The 21,786-nt window shown below is 43.7% G+C and overlaps 1 protein-coding gene across 13 annotated transcripts in view; it reads left to right on the top strand.

Moving 5' to 3' along the window:
- Positions 1-21,786, top strand: part of TLN2 (talin 2) — a 383,956-nt gene that overhangs the window by 36,536 nt on the left and 325,634 nt on the right. For 9 of the 13 annotated variants that reach the window (XM_090029605.1, XM_090029610.1, XM_090029603.1 and 6 more), the window contains exon 2: positions 18,899-18,992. The exons of the other annotated variants lie outside the window; for them this stretch is intronic. The gene's annotated coding sequence lies outside the window, so the exon portion shown is untranslated. The remainder of the gene's footprint in view (positions 1-18,898; positions 18,993-21,786) is intronic. 13 annotated transcript variants of the gene reach the window in all.

Genomic DNA, 21,786 nt, shown 5'->3' with positions numbered 1-21,786 from the left:
TACTGCACTTATGTTCTGTCATGGGTATAGACCAGTTTTGTGTACCAGACTTCTGCTCTGTTATGTGTACATCCCAGTTTCCGATTATTTTTACCAGTAAAAGTGTTATGTCTGTACCTGGCCTTTGTGTGCCTCTTGAACTGTCTGTCTTCTGCTCTTGGACTGTTGTGCCACAGAAGAAACATGGCAGCAGGGCAATACAAGTCTGATGGCAACAGTTGCTGGATAAGAAATAGTTGTAGGCAAAACTTACTTGGCTCTTAAAAGGGAGGGGACATACAGGAATCTATTGAAATCTATAAACCTATGATAGTAAAAACTGCATTATAAGGCAGTCTTACATTTTGTCTCTGAAATAAGTGCTTGCTTCTGGATGCTTAATTGATGGAGGTTTTAAATACCTGAATCCTTCAATGATTTTCGCTCACAGTACTTCTTCCCCTGTTGGCTGACCTTAATGTCATAACCTGAAGTACTGCCTCTGGCAGCTAAGCAGCTATTTTATATGCAGAGGGTTGTGTTGTATTGTAATACTAATAAGAACTTTGCCCTCTGATCTGGGCTGAAGTAGAAGTGATAGTTTTCAGTACCAAAGATACAGTATATTATCTTTGTATTGAGTCAGGTAATCAATTGACATACTCATCAGGTCTAAAAAAAATATTGCTGTCTATTTTTATAAGTGGCATTTAGCATCAAAATTTCACCATGGCCAATAATATGCCAATGCAATTAAAGTTTCAAGCAACTAACACTGATTAGAGAGGTTAGAATTTGTCTGAGGTTTGTTACTTTCATTGGAGTTCATTCATGAGAAGAGTTTTCTACTTTAGCTTTCATGTTGTATGTTTTCCTAAGAGCCAGCTAGGTGTTTAATAACTTGATTAGCTGTAATTAGTGTGCAGTATACTTCAGTACACCAGGGTGTGCAAATATAGATTAATTTTTGTTCAGTTCAAATTACTTGGAAAAATCCAGTGTTCTGATTAACTTTACTCCATTGACTTTCATTAAGCTTTGTTTTCTGCACTTTGGCTAACTCTGTAAGAGTTCATGAAATGGCTTATTTCTTTTATATGCTAATACAATGCTGTAGGAGCACTAAAAGAAACAAATCATGAGATATTGATCATTGTAATGAGCTCTCACTTCTTTAACACACTTGATCCACCTACAGTAAGGGAAGAGAAAAGATGGTACTTGGATGCTCTTAAAGTGGTGCAAGTAATGCCTTTACCCAGTGCTCCTTCATGGAGCATATGTTAATAGTCCGCATCCATTGATTAACTGCTGACCGTGAGCAACCCAAATGGGCTCACAGGTTATGTAACATTGCAAAGCATTGCACATTTCTCTTGGTGCCGTGACTTTTCTCTCATATGTCTGTAATAGCCCAGTTGCCATTCACAGATCTCAGTGGAGCTGTTGCACATGAGTTGCAGGCAGGCTGTGACCATTTGCTGGGTTTATTTAGCAAATAGCTTCTCTCCCTGTTCCCCAGATAGGTCAGGGCTCTGCTTCTACTCCCACCCCTTCCACACCTTGCATAAAATGTCCTGTGGAACTAAACAGCCCTTGGAGCGACTGTCATTTTGTAACTCGAGTGCAGCAACTTGCTTCTCCATGCCTTAACATCCCATTCTGAGGATTATATACTCTCATGCCTTAATAATCTTGTTGTGTACTCAGGAAAGCTATTTAAAGCCCACATTATTAAGTTGCCATCTAGCTTGAATTGAGACTTCTAAGAACTGCCCTGCAACAGAGTCCTATCACTCATTTCTACCAGGGTCAGCAGACTGATGGGATATATATGGGAAGGAGAAAAGGAGAGAGTAAAACTAATTTTCATAAGAGGGATAGGGGGAAGGATGAGTGACTTCAAGTCACTCTAGCCAAAAAGATGTGCCCGGGTGACATGAGCAGCTTCGTACTGGGGCAGTTTGGAAGCAGGGTGGGGAGTGCAGTGGCACATCCATACCTCCCTTCCTTACCACCTGGCAGGAACAGCAACTAGGACTTTTAAGTTCCTGACAAATGTAAGAATGCCTCCTTTTCCTTCCCCTCTGTGTTCAGAAGCATGTCCTGTCCCTTTCCCTCCTTGTTTCCTCTTCTGCCTGCCACTGCCACTGTCCTGAGGGTGAGGGGAGCTGCTTTCCCACTCCAGCTGGCCTGTATGGGGCTGGGCTTGGGGACAGCAGCAGTGCTCCTCTCCCTGCATGATTCCCCTAGGTATTCCCCACCAACCTGGGAGGAGGCGGAGGAGGTGGAGCCCACAATTGGTGCTCTCCCAGGTTGAGCCTGGCTCCTGCACAGCCTGGCTGGAGCAAATCTGGAAATCCCCTCACCCCCAAGACAGAGGCAGGAGCAGATGGAGAAGGGGCGAGAAGGGACATGCCTCTGAGCAGGAAGGGTAAGAGGACAGGGAATTCTTACCTGCTTTAGGGGCTTAAGGTCTCCAACTACTGCTCCCATGGCATGGTCTGACTGTCCCAAGGCAGGTGTAGCCACCCCTGCAGTGCTGATCACAGGGGCAGGGTGACTCAGTCACATCAGTCAGTGGAAAGCTGAACTGAGCTGCTGCTAATGTTCTCTTCCCTGCCCCAACCCTTCAGCACTTGTTTTACATAACTGTCACAGCTCTCTGGGAAAGGTAGGATACTCTTTTCTGAATATGAGCATTGAAAATCTCCAGATGGTTGTTGGCTCCAAAGGAAGACAGAGCGGGTAGAAGATGAAGAGCTCCTTTAGAAAGATAGTGTTTGGTTCAATGCAGCAATAATCGGTGTTGCCAGGTTACTGGTTAAGAACCATCCTTTCAAGAGGCATATAATTAGTAAATGCTTTTAGGGTTGCACTACGTGATGAAGTGGTTTACTATCCTAAGAAAGGGCTTCTGGAATCCTAGACAACTGGCAAGAGATGGTCAAGCTGATTGAGCTTCAGCTCCTGATAAGTGTGGAATATTAAAAAGTTAGTACTGCTAACTAAGATCCCCCCCTGACTAGTTTATAACAGGCCCCTAGATCCCCCCTCAGCCTTCTCTTTTGGAGGCTGAACAGGTTCAGGTCCCGTAGCCTCTCCTCATAGGGCCTGCCCTGCTGTCCCCTGATCATGCGAGTGGCCCTCCTCTGGACCCTCTCCACGCTGTCGACATCCCTCTGGAAGTGCGGCGCCCAGAACTGGACGCAATACTCCAGCTGCGGCCTGACCAGTGCCGCATAGGGGGGAGGATCACCTCCTTGGACCTGCTTGAGATGCATCTGTGGATGCATGACAAGGTATGGTTGGCCTTCCTAACTGCCTCCCCACACTGCCGGCCCATGTTCATCTTGGAGTCGTCCTTTTCTGCCTCTGTGCTGACAAGAGGGAGTTCCCTAACCTGTAGGTATGGTGCCGGTTGTTCCTCCTGAGGTGCATCACTTTGCACTTGTCGGTGTTGAATCCCATCCTAGTCTCATCCGCCCACCCTTGTAACCTGTCCAGGTCTGATTGTAGCCTGTTGCTTCCTTCTAGTGTGCCCACATCCCCCCACATCTTAGTGTCGTCAGCAAATTTGAACAGGGTGCTTTTCACCCCCTCACCCAAGTCACTGATGAAGATGTTGAACAGTGCGGGCCCGAGGACCGAGCCCTGGGGAATCCCACTGCCCACGTCCCTCCAGGTTGAGAAGGACCCATCCACTACCACCCTCTGGGTGCAGCCCTCCAGCCAGTTGGCGACCCGTTTGACTGTGTGGGTGTCTACACCACAGCCCCCCAGTTTCTTAATGAGAACGGGGTGAGAGACAGTGTCGAAAGCCTTCTGGAAGTCCAGGAAGACGACGTCCACTGCTACCCCTGCATCTAATGATCTGGTGATCTGATCGTAAAAGGCCACCAGGTTGGTCTGACAGGACCTGCCACTGATGAGCCCGTGTTGGTTGCCCCTAAGCATGCAGTCCCTTACAGGCCCCTCGTGGATGTGTGCCAGAATAATTTTCTCAAACATGAACAGGGTGCTTTTTACAAGGTGGGCTTTCATAAGAATCGAGCCATACAATTGTAGCAGTGGTGTGTTGCTGCCTGACTTGCACAAAAAGGGGTTCATTGCTCCTGCTCCAGTCCTCTGTTTTTCTGTTGCTTTACCAACATACAAAATATGTTAAGAAACTGTACAGCTGCTTCTGTTACTCCAAAGGAAGTCTTGGCAGCCAGGGTTGTTGCTCCAGCGGGCTTTGAATGAACACTAGTATGAACTGAGTTCAGGGGTTGGTTAGGTCACATTTAACACAGTGCTTATGTAAAACCCTTTAGGGAGTTGCTTTCTGAAAATGAAAAGGGGATAGAGCCATTACTACAACATTAAATAGCATCAAACATCCCCAGAAATGAGTGAATATTGATTAATTGGAGGTCATTTAAGCCTGAGGCAATAATAACATGCATTTTCAGTAACTCTCTGACAGTGTGCCATTCTTACCACTATGTCTGTTCATTTTGATAGCCCCAGGTATTGTAAAAAAAGGTGTCACTTGGTCATGAAGTAGGAATATTTGGAAAAATTGTGCTAAATCTTTGAAGTGAAAGGTCAGGTATCCGCTTCCAAATCTCTCTCCCATTTCATGTACATAATATATCTGGTAGAAAGCCACTCAGCTTCACCTTGCCTTAATAAATTTGAATAGAAAAGTTAATAGTATAGGAGTCAGGTTTTGAAGAATACTGGGCCGAAAGGATGGTGGTTACATGAAGATTTAATAATGCACACCCACCCAACACCAGGACAGCAGGGTTACTTCAACACAGGTCCATAGTTCCTGAACAGTGGATCACTGGCCTTTCATTGCAAACTGGAAGCTACAGGTAATGTTGGACTTCACTAGATCTTCCTGTGCTAATAAGTCTGGCTGGTCAGTTTTAACCAGTGGGGTTCAGGCATTGAATTCAATGGCAAGTAGTGCTGTGGCTTCAGAAGTGCCATTCTTGAGGCACCTCCAATTCATTCTCTAACTTGAAGTTGAATTTGACAGATTTGTTCCTCAGAGGTACCGCATGGGCTTTCTTGGAACGCCAAACAATAGAAATGACAGGTGCTGTTTCCAAAGGCTCGCAGGCAGAAAGTGATGATAGATCAGCGTGCTTCCGAGTTGCTCTGATGAAACCTTTGCAACTTTTAAAACATTTTCCTGTGGTACGTTCTTTAGGAAATGGATGTCTCTCAGTTTTTAACTTTGACTGGCAAAGGTTATCTTTTGGTTGAATTGTCAATTACATCGGTAAACGTTAACTTGTCTACTTCCTGTATGACGTGGAGGTTGAAAAGTTTATTTAGGTTTAACCAGAAACTTCTCAAAGTATAGCAGAATGCTTGAGTTGCATGTGGCAGGCCTGCCTGGGTGCAAAGGGGAAGGAAGCCCCTCATTCAAACAGTTATTCGGTGATGTGAAAGACCGCCTAAAGTTAGAACAGATGCATAAATGCATCGGAGCATGAACCAATTGTATGGATGAGTGAATGAGCACGTAGTGATGAGAGAGTGATTTTACCATTCGGAATCTGTGTGTGGGTAGATTTCAGTTGGTGGGTCAAGCCAGATAAAGGTGGGGGAGAAAAAAGAAACCAAATAGAGGTCTGGAATTGGCCCATCACTATTAACTTGATGAGCACAGCAGTAAAGCATTGGGCCAAGAAAACTTGGTAGCTAGAGTGGGCAAATATTAAATCAGTGGTTCTCAAGAATCAAGGAACACTTTAGAAAAGGCCATATCTTGTCTTGTCTTTCTTTTGTTTTTTGAATACAGAAAAATACTAGAGCAGTTTTTCTGTTGCAAAGAGCTAAGAAGGGTAACAACAGGTCGGTATGTTTTTTTTCAAAGCAGCTTCCTATTTGAAATGTTTAGGTTTATCTTGTGAACTATGTGTAGGTGTTTGTATACCTACCAGTGCTAATATTGCATAGTGTCAAGGGTGCTGCAACACCCTGGTTGAGAATCACTGTATTAAATTTAACACCTTTTCCTTCACTCTTTTAGTGGGTTGTAGTGGCTCAGCCTAGGTGCTCAGAAAAAGGTCCAAGAAAAATGAAAATAAGGGTTGAGGATAAAGAGCAAAATTGTTTTGAGACCTATTAAGTTTGCATCAATACAGAAACTGTGTCTTCAAAACAAAGCACAACTTATTAATTCCTGAAAAGTACCAAGCAAAGCATATAGAGCAGAGGATGGAAACAATAAAAGCTTATTTGCATCTATCTTAATTACACCTTAAGCTTTTCTTGGCATCCATTGTAAACTTGTCTGGGCCCCAGTAACTCCATCTCTGGCAAAGACAAGTGGCAGAGCAAGTTTTCTCTCTCTTGTCTCAGCCTGGCGGCTCTCAGTGGCATACCTGGTACTCAGTAGCTCATTCAGCCCTCTCTCCCTCTTCTAGTGTCTTTTGAGGTTTTTGAGGTTTATAACTACTTTTGATCCAAGGTTGAGCCTTTTTGTAAAGAGGCTAGGATTCTTGTCTGGATGGAACCAGATGGGATAGCTCTAAATTGATAGGTTTAACCTCAGACCCACACTGTTTCCTCATGGAGCCTTATCTTCCCCATTGTTTTATTTCCTATGATTTTTCCCCTTTACTGTCTTCCTTGCTTTAACCTTTGACATTCAGGAAAGTTGATATTGATCATGTACTGTGAAGGGCATCTGAGATTTATGAGAAAACAAAACCAGAACCTATTGCCTACAACTTCCTTGTTCTCCCCAGTGATTTGGTGCAGCATGAAAGTAATTATAAATAAACCCTCACTTTGGGCATCTTCCTGTTAACCTAACCATATAGTCCCTATCTCATGCTCACCATTAGCGATAAAATAGCACTAGGCATCATCAGTTCTCCGAGATTAGTTGAAACAACTGTAGGAAAGTCTACTTTCCTAACTGTATATGGCCCTGTGCTGTAAATGCAATTGAATAGGCATGCTCCTCTAAAAGGTGTTTAGTAATGTGTGGTCACATTGTTGTCTTCAGCAAGGGTCCATGGTTTGGGCTGAAACCTAAGATTCCGTTCAAAGTCCAAAAGGAAGGAGGGTGCATGTTTCAGCAACTCTTGTCACAGGTATTGTGGAATTAACACTAACAGATAAAGGGTCTGAGACTTTTGTTATTGTGACTAGGGTTATTTACTATAAAGTGGATTGTCATCTGGTTCCTGAGCAAGTAGGATAAAACAAGCAGTGCACTGAGAGTGGGCTGTAAATGGAGCAACTTTAAGGGATACCTTAAACTATAATGAAAAATAAAAGTTATGCTTATGAAAAATAGCTGTGCACTGCCTTCATTAAAAGACCAAGGAAAATATATGTTGGTAGAGTTAATCCTTATGTCTCCTTATGTTAATCCTTATTCATGTTGCACTATTTGGTATACAAACAAAAAGAAGATAATTGTAAAAGCCTGTATAAATAAAAATAGTGATAGGTCAACCTTTGGCTGATGTGGGACAGTGTAAATGGTTAGCAGGTCCATTGACTTAATGGAACCTTCACATGTGCCATAACAGAAGTATCTCTGGAACTGGATTCTCTTTCCCTGTGGTCTCAATATGCTTCTAGTATTTGTTTGTACTTTATGTTCCTATTATGACATAGATTTGGGATGTGTTTCTGCTAACCATGACAAATGAAAACATTAACTTTCAAATGCTATTTACATATGAATATGCAAGTCTGACTTAGCTTAGTAAAATAAAAAATAACTTGGTAAGCATAGGTGGACTAGTCTTAAAATGAGCTGTGCCAAAACTAGTGTTGCCTAATGGGATGTGTACCTTTTAGGAGCAGCCCTTTCTCCTGGTACCCGCTTCTCCTTGTGGTTATTGAAGGTTCCAGGCATTGCCCAACTTCTAGTGAGTTATGGCAAATAGAGGTACACAGCATCAGTCCAGTATCGGATTGGCACTGCTATAAAGAAAATTGACTGTATTGTAAATTGGCTTTTTTTGTCTGATGTGGGTGATAATTTGGCCGATAAATACACCGTGCATGTGCACAGCTGCAGTGCAGCATGTAGGTGGTGAGGAGCGCAGCCCAGCAGCATGGAGAACTGCGTGCAGTTCGTAAGTCTGTTGCAGTGGGAAGGCAGAGAGAAGGGGTGTGGAGAAACAGATCAAGGCCCCCATAGTTAGGGAAGGAGGGAGTTGGGCTGGGGCTAGGGCAGGCTCTGTCCAGGCAGGGCGTGAGATTGAACCTGTAGCTCATCCGAGAGGAGGGGGAGTGGCTCCTGCTACCACGCGCAACCCGGAAGGGCACGGTGGGAGGCATGTGCCCCCAAATCTGCACGGGGCAGGGTGGGCTGCAGCTGTGGACTGAGGCCAGGACTATGCTGGGCTTTTTGGTTGGGACTGAGCCAGGCTGTGCTTGGGGCGGGGTGAGTGGCAGTGCTGGGAAGGGAGGCCGGAGGGGTTACGGCATATTTTGGATTGTCTACAGCCCCCTCCCCCTGTATAGCCCTCGTCCTAGTGCCACCACTGCTTGCCCTGAGCGCAGCCTGTCCCAGCCCCTGTTAAGAAGAGCCTGATGCAGTGCTGGTCCCAGCCCACAGCTGCAGCCCGCTCTGCCCCATGCATATCCGGGGGTACATGCCCCCCATGCCCTTCTGGGGTGCGCGCAGTGGCAGAAGCTGGCCCCCTCCTGCAGCCCTCAGACGAACTATGGCTCCATTTGGTGCCCTGCCCCAGCCGCACTCCCTCCCTCACCACAGGAGCCTTAATCTGTCCCTTCCCTTCCCCCCACCTTCTACCACAACAGACTTACCAGCTGGACACTGCTCTTCAAGCTGCAGGGCTGCATTTTGGAAATCAGATTGGTATTGGCTAGAATGCCTCCTTAAAATTTGGCTATCAGTATCAGCTCCAAAAATCTATATCAGTGCACCCCTAATGGTAAATACAGTCCTGACCAAAGCAGAATCCTGTTAAATTTCATAGGCATTGCCTTCATTTAAACTGTGGCTGAATTTCACCCTTAGGCCACAGACACTTGTACAGGTCACATGATATTCTCAAGCAAGTTTAACGCTTCAGCTGGCATTATGTGCCAAAGAGAATCTAGCTACCATGTTAATTAAATGCAAGTCAGTTCATTTGGCATTTAAACTGTTACACATTCTGAAAATTAAGTTTCATTACTTCCCTGTAGTCTTAATCTGTTATGTCACTGCCTTGTAGTGATGCCCACAGCAAATGATTTGCAACCACATGAGAGCGCAAATCTGGTAAAGGTGACCATGCATCAAATATGTTCTTGCTTAGACAAGACTTTCTGACTAGTCAGATTTTCTGTGGCAGAGGTCCTTCATGTCGCTCTAACAACCAGATTGTTGACTGTGACTTCTACAAAGACTCAAGTGCCACTTGGACAGTCTGTATCACTTACTGTACTATGCTCAAAGATCCACCATGGAAATAATTGTATACTTTGTGTGCATCTAGAAGTCTGAGATAAGAATCAGAACTCGTACAGTTCCGGGAAACACTAATCATGAATCATCCATAAACTATAACTGAACTGAACTATAAAACATCTTTAAACATTCAACGAATTACATGGTTACCTAATGGCACCTTTATAGATGTATTATATACTAGTAAACACAATGGATAATGACTTCTATGTCATATAAATCTCAAGAAATGCTGTTACTATGTAGTGGCTGCTGCCATAAACTTTATTTACTTGATTTTATTTCTGTAGTTTTAAATAAACTGGAAGAATTATAACCAACCATTGAGGAGGGGAGGGACATAAAATTGTTATCAATCTGTGAAGACTCAGGCTATAAACATACCTATATGACTTTTATATTACAGCTTGGCCCTATTTGCTCAGGCTCTGTTTTAATAAACAGTAATCATTCTTTGGTAGCTGGGGTCTTTTGTCCTCAAACTATTATGGGAGCAATGTAGTTTGCTGAAAGGAATCACTAGTCTTGCTTGGCTGGTTAGTGGTGAATAGGTCTGGGTAGGCAGGGGATCAGGAATACTCATTAATGGGATTGATGAACCATTAATACATCCTACTATTTTAACCATTTCTCAAGAAGTCCATTAAGCCGTTTTATGTATTCTTTGATTTGGCAACTGTTTCTAAAATAGATTCTTAGTCACATTGTTAAAAAGTTTTCTCACCAAAACCAGAGTTGTTGCTACACTTTTTGGAAATAATTGCATTTTTCAACAGCTCTGACCACACTGGAAAACAATATTTTTTTTTCAACTGGTCTGTTCAAATTCCATTGTTAGACTGGAGAAGAATAGCCATTGGAACAATAAAAACTAGAAAAAAATCAGTTAGATCAGCGTTATGCTTCCACTGATGGAGCATAACAGCAGATTATGGCACCCTTATTAATGCATTGCTCAGCATCATTCTGAATGTTACTTGCACTGTTTTGTATTAGGAAGTTTAGGTTGCATAGTGAGCTCGCTAGAACATTTTCCCCACATACTTGGCTTAACACTTCCTTCTTTAATGCATCTTTTTACTGGTCACACCACACAGGTCAGTTTCTTGTAATGCACTGATGACTCTTAGCTTTTTTGGGGTTACCATATGTCCAGGTTTTCCCGGACATGTCCTCTTTTTGAGCCCTCTAATCTCATCTTGGTGGGGGTTTTTAAATCTGGCCAAATGTCTAGGATTTTGCTTTGCTCCACTAGTGGGAGCAGGAGGAGGGTAATCAGAGGCAGTAGGGAGCACAGATATATCTTCCTACAGTAGCAGAGGTGGTGCAGACCTGGTGCCTCCAATTGCCCCCCAGCCTGCTCCCACCAGCGGAGCAAAGCAGGATTTTGGACACTTGGTCAGGGCAGGGGGGTGTGGGCTGTGTCGGGGCTGGAGGGGTGGGGGAAAGGGGTGGGGGGCCTTTGAGGGCAGCAGGAAACTCTGTAGCCGGCCAGTAGCACAGGGGCCAGTGCTTAGGGTTGCAAGGGCGCAGCAGCCAGGAGATGCTGTCGGGGGAAGCAGTGGGGACTGGACTGTGGCTCTCTCATTTCTAGACTGGCTTGATTTATTTATTTATTTTCTCTCTAGGCAAATCTTGTATTGTTTCCCTTGTCATGGACCTTTAAGGAGTCATGCTCTGGGTTTTTTAGTTTTTACAATCATGCCTCATGACTGAGGCCCCATTGCACTAACAGCCATTCAGAGGTAGGAACTAGTAATATTAACTTTCCCTACTCTAGCAGTTAATTTCTTGATAGGACAAAGTAAATTCAGGTGGCTGCCATCAGGTAGCTTCTTGATGGGAAGAAGTAAATTCAGGTGATTCCTTCTTCAGAACCAGTACCTCCCAGATCATAAAGTTATTTTCTGCAAAGCATAGGAGCCTAGTTGCCTTTGAACTTTTTGCTTGTACTTGTACTCGTCTCCACTGGACAACTGTATAAAACTGGGTATGATTTGGACAGTTGGATCCAGTTTTTCAGATGCGATTGAAGATGAATTTTAGGCTGTCTGAACACACTTTAAAAGGCCAAATTTGTTAAAGTGCTAAGCAACTACTTTCTGAATATCATTTTTGAAAGTATCAAATTAATCAACCAAAAACTGACCAGTCACTCACATTTAGAGAATGTTCATCACATCTGTGAAAGGTATGGTGTTAATTTATGTAGTTCAGGGGCTTAGTTCTGGAAATCTTTGTGTCTTTACTGGAGTAGTTGGTTTGTAGGGATGCTTACAAGAGTTTTTTGGCAGCATGTAAGCATTTTGGCTGATTGAAGAAATATTTGCTCTGACAAAACTTGCCTCTCCAGTTTCTTCCATTTAAAAGTAAAGTGCATCTACACAAGCAACAACTTCTGTACTAGAAATAATTCAATCTCTTTGTTTGTTCGGCTCCTATTCAGTTCCTGGTAGTCAATTCCTGGTATGCCACAATGAAGCATTTTGTAATTGTCCTGGTTTTAAAAAGTGGTGGAAGAGTGAACTGGCTTCTTGCAGTGATAGAAGTCTTCTGTAAACAACACAGTTGATACTAGGGACTCAGTGAAGACAATAGAAATAGGTTCTCAGATTCCCTGGACAAGGGAGAAGAGATTGATGTCATATATCTTAACTTCAAAAAAGCCTTTGATCTGGTATCCCATGATCACCTCTTGGCCAAACTGACCAGTTGTGGCCTTGGCTCCACCACGATCCACTGGCTGGGAAATTGACTCCGTGGTCGGACCCAGAGGGTTGTAATCGATGGCAGTCACTCATCGTGGTGCCCTGTGACCAGTGGGGTCCCTCAAGGCTCTGTCCTGGGACCCATACTGTTCAACATCTTCTTCATTAATGATGTGGACATTGGAGTCAGGAGTGGACTGGCCAAGTTCGCCTATGACACCAAACTTTGGGGCAAAGCATCCACGCCAGAAGATAGGCGGATGATCCAGGCTGACCTGGACAGGCTCAGCAAATGAGCAGACGAGAACCTCATGGTGTTTAACACCGATAAATGCAAGGTTCTCCACCTTGGGAGGAAAAACCTGCAGCACCCTTATAGGCTCGGCAGTGCTACGTTGGATAGCACTACAGAAGAAAGAGACTTGGGGGTCATCATTGACCACAAGATGAACATGAGCCTGCAATGCAATGCTGCGGCTAATATAGCGACCAAAACACTGGCTTGCATCCATAGATGCTTCTCGAGCAAATTCCAGGACGTCATTCTCCCCTTGTACTTGGTCTTGGTGAGGCCGCAGCTGGAGTACTGCGTCCAGTTTTGGGCTCCACAATTCAAAAAGGATGTGGAGAAGCTTGAGAGAGTCCAGAGGAGAGCCACGCGCATGATCAGAGGTCAGGAAAACAGATCTTACGATGACAGGCTGAGAGCCATGGGACTCTTTAGCCTGGAAAAGCGTAGGCTCAGGGGTGATCTGATGGCCACCTATAAGTTTATCGGGGTGACCACCAGGACCTGGGGGAACGTTTGTTCACCAGAGCGCCCCAAGGGATGATGAGGTTGAACGGTCACAAACTCCTGCAAGACCGTTTTAGGCTGGACATAAGGAAGAATTTCTTTACTGTCCGAGCCCCCAAGGTCTGGAACAGTCTGCCAGCGGAGGTGGTTCGAGCACCTACACTGAACACCTTCAAGAGCAAATTGGATGCTTATCTTGCTGGGATCCTATGACCCCAGCTGACTTCCTGCCCTTTGGGCAGGGGGCTGGACTCGATGATCTCCCGAGGTCCCTTCCAGCCCTAATGTCTATGAAATCTATGAAATCAAGTAAATGAGCCTATCCATATTTCAAGCCCAGTAATGCTATCTATGAAGCAGAACTGTGTACTAAAAGTAATTTTAAAAATGTAAGGACTAATGCTGCAGGAATACAAACCAAATCTCTGCTATCTGAAAGTTCCTTTAGCAATAGAGAGGACCATAAAATAAACGAAAGACACTAAATTTTAGATCTGACTAGAAAGGTCTCCTTCAATAATGTGAAAGGTTAAATAATTGAGTTAATGCCTAGAAATGTCAGTAGGAAACCAATTCTGCAGAGTTAAAATGGAATGAGATTGCATGGTATCTGGTTGGATAGCACCACCAGGAGTAGGGATCTATCTGTCTCGTGAGACAGTGGAATTATGCTAAGTGAGACATCAGCCTGTTGAACGTAATCCTTGCTTGAAAGATGAAGTGAAACTGGAGTGACCTCTCCAGGATGCAACAGATAAATTACATTATTCCTGATTTCTGTGCTGCATGATTAGGGAAGACCTGGGAACAAATAACTGTAGGAAGCCCAGGTTTTCTAATTAATGCAAGTATGCATTTTGCACATACTGTCCTGTGTGAAGGCTGCCATTGTGAATGGGTCTGGAGGAAGACCAGGTTTATTCTCTTCTCATTCTTTGGCAAAGCTGGAGGCTTTCTTCAGCATCACAGGAGCTGGTCAGGGAAGATTCTGGTCCTTGGGTTTGGTTAGTGGTAGGAGTACATTGGCCTTTTCTGTAAAACCAGAGATGGAACATGTGTTAAAGGGGTTAAAATCAGGGGTGTCAAACTTAATAGGTGCCCCAGGCCTTATTTTGACTGCAGGGCTGTTTATAGGCCAGAATCAGGCAAGGGCATGAAGAAGCTGTCGCAGAGATGGTGGATCTGCACTGAGGCATGAGGAAGGTGCCACAGCGATGGCAACTCTGACTCTGGACCAGGGCACAGGATGCAATAGCAGCTCCATTTCTAGATTCAAGCACACAGCAGGAGCTTCAGCCCACATTGTAGCAGCTCCAACTCTGGCTCCAGCACAGGGCATGTGGTGGGGGCTGGCAGCTGGAGAGGTAGGGCTGCAGCAGTGGTGACGGGTGAAGTGGGCAGAAGGTGAACGGAGTTATTTCAGCCCTTTCTTGCCCTCCTGCAGCCAATCACCATTCCATGGCCGGCCACTCTCCCCATGTATACCGGTAGTCCAGTGGGCTGGGTAGGGTGGTCTATGTGCCGTGGATCTATGTCACAACCTGTATGTTTGGCACCCTTGGGTTAAATTTATTTGACTTGTCTTTACCAGTTCTTTTTAAGGAAAAAACTTTAGAATACACTAGTGCAGGGGTTGACAATGGCATGTGTGCTGAGTGTGGCACGTGAGGCCATTTTGCTTGGCACGCCGCAGCCAGCCCCAGCTCCGGGTAGCTGCTGCCAGCGATGGAGCCCGGGCTGCTCCCAGCAGGGCTTGCAGCATCCCAGCTAACTGCTGGGAGCAACCCGGGATCACGGCTGGCAGCAGCAGCTCCCCAGAGCCGGGGCCAGCTGCAGCCTGGAGGCTCCAAACAGCTTGCTGCAGCTGCCCAGAGTCCAGGCTGGCTGCAAACAGCTGCTCCGGGTTCATTACCTCCGTGCCAGGAGTGGGTGAGAGATTGGGGCTGCGCTGCCTCAGGCCCTGCCCCCACCCGCCTGCTCCGAGGCACGCCTGCTTGCGCCGGTGCAGAGCTGATGCCAGAGCCTGGAGCCTGGCACAGCTGTTTGGAGCCTCCTGGCTGCAGCCGGCCCCAGCTCTGGGGAGCTGCTGCCAGACAGGATCCCAGGCTGCTCCCAGCAGTTAGCTGGGATGCTGCAAGCCCCGCTGGGAGCAGCCCAGGCTCCAGCAGCTACCCAGAGCTGGGGTAGCTGCTGGCAGCCACAGAGCCTGGGCTGGGGGGCAGGGGCTTTGGTGGGGGGCAAGGAGCAGTAGGGCTGGGGGGAAGGGGCAGCAGTGCTGGGGGCCAGGGGCTTTGGGTGGGGGCCAAGGGGCACAAGCAGGACAACCTGTCATGTACCCCTTTCCTCTCATCTTGTTTTTCTGCCATGCCGGCACTCGGGCACCTTCCAAGGTAGGCATTATGGTGTTTTTCGGCACTCTGGCCAAAAAACGTTGCCTACCCCTGCGCTAGTGCAAACTTGTTGATGGTATGTTTGCATCAACCTTTAGCATTGTGTATCAGAAACACATCCCTATTAAATTGAAAAGGCATTAGGAATAATTTCTATATCACAGATTGACTTTGTGTATTACTAGTTCTATAGGACTCTTCCCTTAAGGGGAATTTTATTTTTAATTTAGTTGGAAAGAACTCTCTTGCGTACTGGCAAGTTCCATAGAAGGAACTCTCTTACATACTGCTAATAAGATGTAGAGTATACCAGCATAGACCTTGGTAGTTTGAATATACAGCAGTTAGTCAACCTTAACTTTAACTGCTGAACAACTGCCATATTAAGAAATACACCTGCTAAGTGGTAGTCATGACACAGGCTGATGTATTTCAACTGATTTCTTTGTTGTCTTCTCTTGATATATAGGCCAGTATATTTAGTGTTTGAGGAAGTAGTAGAGAGTAACTATGTATATCTATGCGTGTGTGTGTGCACGCACGCTTAGCTACATAATCTTGGTTGCTAATTAAAAAAAATTCCTTTTCTTAGCCAAGGAGTAAAATGGAAATTAAATTTCCAGAGTATTTAGTATCCAAAAAGGAAAGTACAATGCCAGTAAAATTTACAGGTGCTTTCCACCCAGGAGAGGATTTACATTGTTTTGAAAGACTAGCACTTTGGAGGGTGTTAATGATATCTGTTCAGAGAGCCAGACGTTATGGGACTAAATTCAAATCTAAAGCAGTGACGCTGAGGCTGGCAACTCGAGACACCAAAAAACTTGGGATGGCAGCTGGAGACACCAAAAGAAGCTGAAGGCTGTGAGGCTTAGGACATGATTGAGCACACAGGGCAATATTTCTGCTTTAAAGAGGGCTACCAAGATAAATGCGTTTGCCCAGGTTTATGCAGTAGGTAGTAAATTCATAAAGCCTGAGGCAGAATTGATCCAAATTGTGCAGTTTTCTGTAAATGATGTATTTTAGATCAGTAGTGAACAGAACACACATTAACCCTAGAAGGGGGGACATGCAGGCTGCCTATCTTAAACTAGGTTCTGCCATTTTTAAACCAGTCTGTGTGTGCCATACTTCTGCTATGGGTTTCGATTGGTTTCTGATCACTTATACTGGTAAAAGTGTAATGTCTGTACTTGGCCTAAGAGGGGTGACTGTAAAGGGAGGATGATCATTCTTGGTAGTTCTATGTCAGGTATGCCAGGTGCCTGTGTCGCATCATCAAGGCAGTCAGCATCTGGCTATTACTACACATCTATTACAGTATGTTATAGCTTGACTGCTGTGCAAAAGTGGTTCAGTGCTGCAGCTGTGGTTTTTCTAGAAATATTTGATAATTGGTTTTCTAGGCACTTTGTTACTTCTTACAGAAATAGGAAATACTTTTTTTAAGTTGCCAGTTGTTTTTTTTTCTTAGAGTCTCACTTCAACCTTTGTCCTTTTCTTTATAGATAGGATGGCAAATAAAGTTTGTTACGCAGACCTGCAGCCTGAGGTGTATATATACTCTTCACCCTTCTAAGACAAGCTGTATGCTTAAGATGTTTCTAAAACCTGGGAGTGGGGAGAGAGAAGGAGGAGGGATGGAATTTAATATAAATTGTGAATTTGATTTGCATTAGCTTTAGAAATCTAGGCCATGTTACCTTACTGTATCAGAGTGCAGGCATCATTTGAATGAGTGCTATTCAATGAAATGCACAACCTTATTGCACATGAGCTACAATGCTAAAATGAACAGTAATGGTGGCTGCTATAGTTTCAAAACAAATAAATGACACCATTGCCTGAATTTTTTGCAAAAAACTAACCACGTGTAAAATTATACTAGGGCCCTCCAAAACAGCATGCTATGTCAATGAGATTTAGTGATTTGGAGAGAAAGAAATCAACTTACACTAAACAGAAAAAATCTTGCATACGTATATTGATATGGACAGTACCTGGGGTCAGAATATAAGTTTGTTCTTTGTTACTGAAACCTAGTATCTGAGTTTGGCCTTTTGTTCTAGGGTATCTGCTTCAGACTTATCATCTTGGGGTTTTGCTACAGTGTCCCATCTTTAGTGCACATTGTAGGACTTCAGTCAGTGTATTGAAGAATTTTAGGCTTAAATTTGCTCAAGCATTAAGGTCACTATATAGAGTTTGAAATACTTATTTATGTCTTCAGCAACTGTATACGTATTTGTTTTAATTGCAAACAATTTGTCTTAAAATTTGCAAGGAATTGTAAAAGTTCTGGGGTTTTTAAAACACATTTAAGATTCCAGAAGTATAGTTGTACCCATGTTAGATTTGACTTCAGCCCTCTGAAATAATAATAAAGAGGAAAATATATGAACTGTTGGCAATGTTTCCTAAACAAATAAGTGAGACCTTTGACTTCAGTAATTGTGTTAGCAATGGTTTACTGTGGTTGCGGTATTTATTCCTTTACTGGCTCCAGCACAACTTTATACTTGGGAGGTTTCAGTCCAAAGATGTCCATTACATTTGGTTGAGTTGCTTGGAAATGAAATATGGCTTTTTCAAAAAAGTGCTTTATTATGTTCTTGCTAAAATGTGGACCTTTTTTAACCTCTCTCAGACTTGAATATCAATGAGAAAAGTGCCTTGGGCATTTTAAAATAAACTAGATTAATAAACCACTTCTAAGTGAAAACTGGCTGATGATGCACTTTACTCAAGTTACCTTGAAAAAGTAGTATAAATATTTAGAAGATTTTAACTTTGAGTAAATGCAAATAATGACACTGCAACTGTTTGACAGTGGTGTTTGTCAATATTTATTCTTCCTCTTTGCCCACCTTCTTTGTGCATATGTTTGTGGTCAAGTGAACAGCTACATTACTGCAATGCTTGAAAAACTTATGTGCTATTTGTTGCATGGCAAAAGACTTGAAATCTAATTCTGTAACTGATGAGTATTTTTTTTTTTGGTTTGTTCCCCCAACTTGACTACAGCATGTGCAGTGGTAGATGTCACTTCAGGGTCAGAGTTCAAGCTACTTTTTTTTTTTTTGATTGACTCGTTGTTTCTTTGCAACATTGTATTCACTAACGCATGGGTGTCAAACTCATCTGGCCCTGTGGGCCAGATAAGTGACCCAGAGGCAATCCACAGGCCAGGCTGAGCCAACGGGCCACTGGATCCCAGACCCCCTCCCTAAGCAGCGGGGGCAGGTCCTGCATGTGGCACAGATTCCAGATTGGCTAGAGTAGGCACAACACTGTACGCAGCACTGCCAGTGACTGATCAAGGACTGTGCCACACTTAGCGCCTGTTCCAGTTGGTCCAAGTTCTGGGCCAGCTGCAACGGGTGCCACATATAGTGCGTGTCCTGGGCCCTGCCCCTGGAGCCAGTCTGGGTCAGTTCAATCCATGGGGCAGCACCCAGGGCCAGATAATGGGGTCCACAGGCCAGATCCAGCCTGCAGACCACATGTTTGATACTCCTGCACTAAACTGTATGCTTTCATGGGATACTTAATTTTTTTTTTTCCCCAACAGTGCTCTGCTGTGAGATAACACCTCGATCTTGTTTGCCATTGGACTTCTGATTTTTCCTGCTATTTTAAGATTCTAAATCAGTGTGAAGAAATCCGTAAGTAGTGTATTGTTCTGGTATGAGAAGTACAGGTAACTCCAACTTAGTGCTCTTAACTGGGTCCTGAAAAACAAAGTGTTAAGCGGAACAGCATTAAGCAAAACCTGTCTTCCCATAGGAATGAATGTAAATAAATATAATTCATTACCTGGTAGCTCAGGGCCAGTTTAGCTGGTGCCATGCTTTTGTTGCCCACCAGGGCCCGGGCTGTGGAGACGGTGCTGTTGGTGGTGGTCACGGGCACAGTCACGGTCACTCCAGGCCAGCTCCCCCTTCTCCCCGCTGGCACAGCCCAGCCTGGTTCCATAGAGCCCCTGCCAACCCAGGCCCCATGTTCCTGGCATCCCGCCCTGGGCCCCTCACTGGTACTGGTCCTGGCCCCAGGGCACCGATGTGGGCCCTGCCCACCCACTCGCTGCCATTTCCCCACCTTTCCTCCCATTGCCACTTCTCCCCACCCCCCTGCCAGCCACTCCCACACCGCATGCTGGAGCATTATAACGAAACTTGCTGAGCACTAAGTGGAATCAGGTATAAATGTAAAATGAGCAGTATAATGAAATAGCACTAAGTGAAAGAGCATTAAGCAAGGGTTGCCTGTACTCCATTTTTTAAATGGTAGTGGGTAGTGTCTTGAAAACAAAACAAAACAAAGATGATGCTAATTAAACTTGATACTGTGCACCTCTCAAGTGAGAGAATCAGTCTATGCTTTTATAATCAAGCCACAGGTGGCAGACTGAATTACTTGCACTAGTTGGCGTTTAGCATAACACTGTATTTGAACTTGAAGAATATTGATTACATAAATTATATTAATTGTCTTCAAATAACATTGTACATCTTCAGACAAGATTATGTGAGTAAATGTGATGTCTTGTATTAGACCAACTGAATAGTTGGAAAAATTGTTCTTTACAAGCTTTGTAAATTGGAAAGTATAATTCTTACAACTATTCAGTTGGTCTAATAAAAGATATCACATTTACCCAAATAACCTTAGCTCTCTATGTCCTTAGACCACCATGGCTCAATACTGTACGTCTTCATCGCTTGCAAATAAAATCCAGTGAAAATACTTTCCTACCTAAGAAAATTCTACAGTTTAATCTGGAGTTTTTCATAGCATCTTTTACTACTACAAAAATGTATGACGTATAGAAGGGGAGTACAGCATTGTGGAAAAGAGCAGTTAATTTTAGAATGATTGGTGTAACGCAATAGAATTTGATAACTCAGAACGGACTATTCCCAATAGCCTTTACAGATAGGAACTCGTCATTAATATGTGACTATACTGGTGTTAAGAATTGCTGTTTTTGTAATTACATGTACAGTTTTGACTGTCAACAATACAAAAAATATCTAAAGGCTGAACAATTTGAGGTTTTAAAATATTCTAAGTTTCTGCCAAATTTTTGACTCTGTGTTACTAAATTGCCAGAGAGAGTATCACTTCTAGGTTAGATTAGTATATTTAGTTTGCTCTGTCATATTTATTATTACACTAGAATGTTGTAATGTTTTTGAAGATTTAGCTTATCATTTATGTTCAATTAAATATATAACATCTCTTTAGTGCATGTAGATCATTCTAAAAACTACTAGTTCTTCTGTTTTGTAAACATTCCTATTTCTGGACATGGCTCAGTGGCTTACTTCTGCTAACAGAAGTCTGTGGGTTTTATAAACCTGTTTGTTCAGTCATGGCTGTAAAATCATTGAGTGCTTTGACGGGACAGATAAACTTTTGTTTTTTGTCATAGTAGATTTGACACACTTAGTTGTGTCCTGACTCTTCAGTTTCCATTCCACTGTTAACTCTGTTACTGATCTGTAGGATTCACAGCTGTAACTTCCCCATGCTCTTCAGTGGTGCCTTCCTAGTGCCTCTTTGAGAGTATCATTACATTGCTTCCTTTACTCCTCTCTAGTCAACATTCAATCGGTGAGATGTTTGGAATTCAGGGCATAGGCTTGAAAGAATATCTGTAAAAAATTCCTTGATCTAATGGGAGTGATTGCTCTTCAGTATTCAGATTCAAAACATGGTGCAGATTTTCCACAGTTGTTCCTTTTGTTGAACTTCAAACCCCAAACTCTTCTTGTACTAATCCAACTAAGTTTATGTATTCGATAAAGACTTTAGGACTTTGTAGCTGTTGGCAGCAAGTGTTACAAAAACAGGAGTGTTAGCATATTATGCTTTCATGTCCTTTTTCAAAGTCAGCATAACTACCCTGCATCCAATTCAGTGCATATCGTGTTTGAGGGACTTTTCCCCCTTAGGACTTAGTAGATGCCCTTGGTAGGCTATAACAAGGGGTTACTATTAGAACATGCAAGGAAGCACATTGAAAGTTTTCCATCTTTTGAAACAACTTGGGTGAATTAGAAATGCTGCCATTTTGCTTTTTGGCCCATAGATTGGCATGGTAGGGAGTAACATAGAATTTTTTAGGCTAGCTGTTGCTTCTGTGGGAAAGTTTATATTGCTTATTGGTTAACTGTTGACAAAAAGTTGCAGTAATATTCCCCTTTGTTCCTTGCTTGGGCGGCAGTAGTTTAGGTTTGTTAATTTTTTTGGTAGGACAGTAGACTGCAGAGAACACACGGTAGATCCATCTTTCTCTCTTTAGAAGGCAATTCATACTCAATGATGGGGAATAGGGAGCAGGGCAAAAGTCCAGAGTAGCTCATTAGGGCACAGAGTTATAGAAAAATCTATCCTTGAGCAGTGTCAGTTGTAAATCTCAAGATTCTGCTCGTCTTTCATGCAACAGTAATTAGT

Source organism: Crocodylus siamensis, chromosome 15 (assembly GCF_052110815.1).
Source record: "Crocodylus siamensis isolate JL-2025a chromosome 15, ASM5211081v1, whole genome shotgun sequence".
Taxonomy (NCBI): domain Eukaryota; kingdom Metazoa; phylum Chordata; order Crocodylia; family Crocodylidae; genus Crocodylus; species Crocodylus siamensis.
The sequence above is the reverse complement of the archived record's forward strand: the minus strand, read 5'-3'. Positions and strand labels throughout refer to the sequence as shown.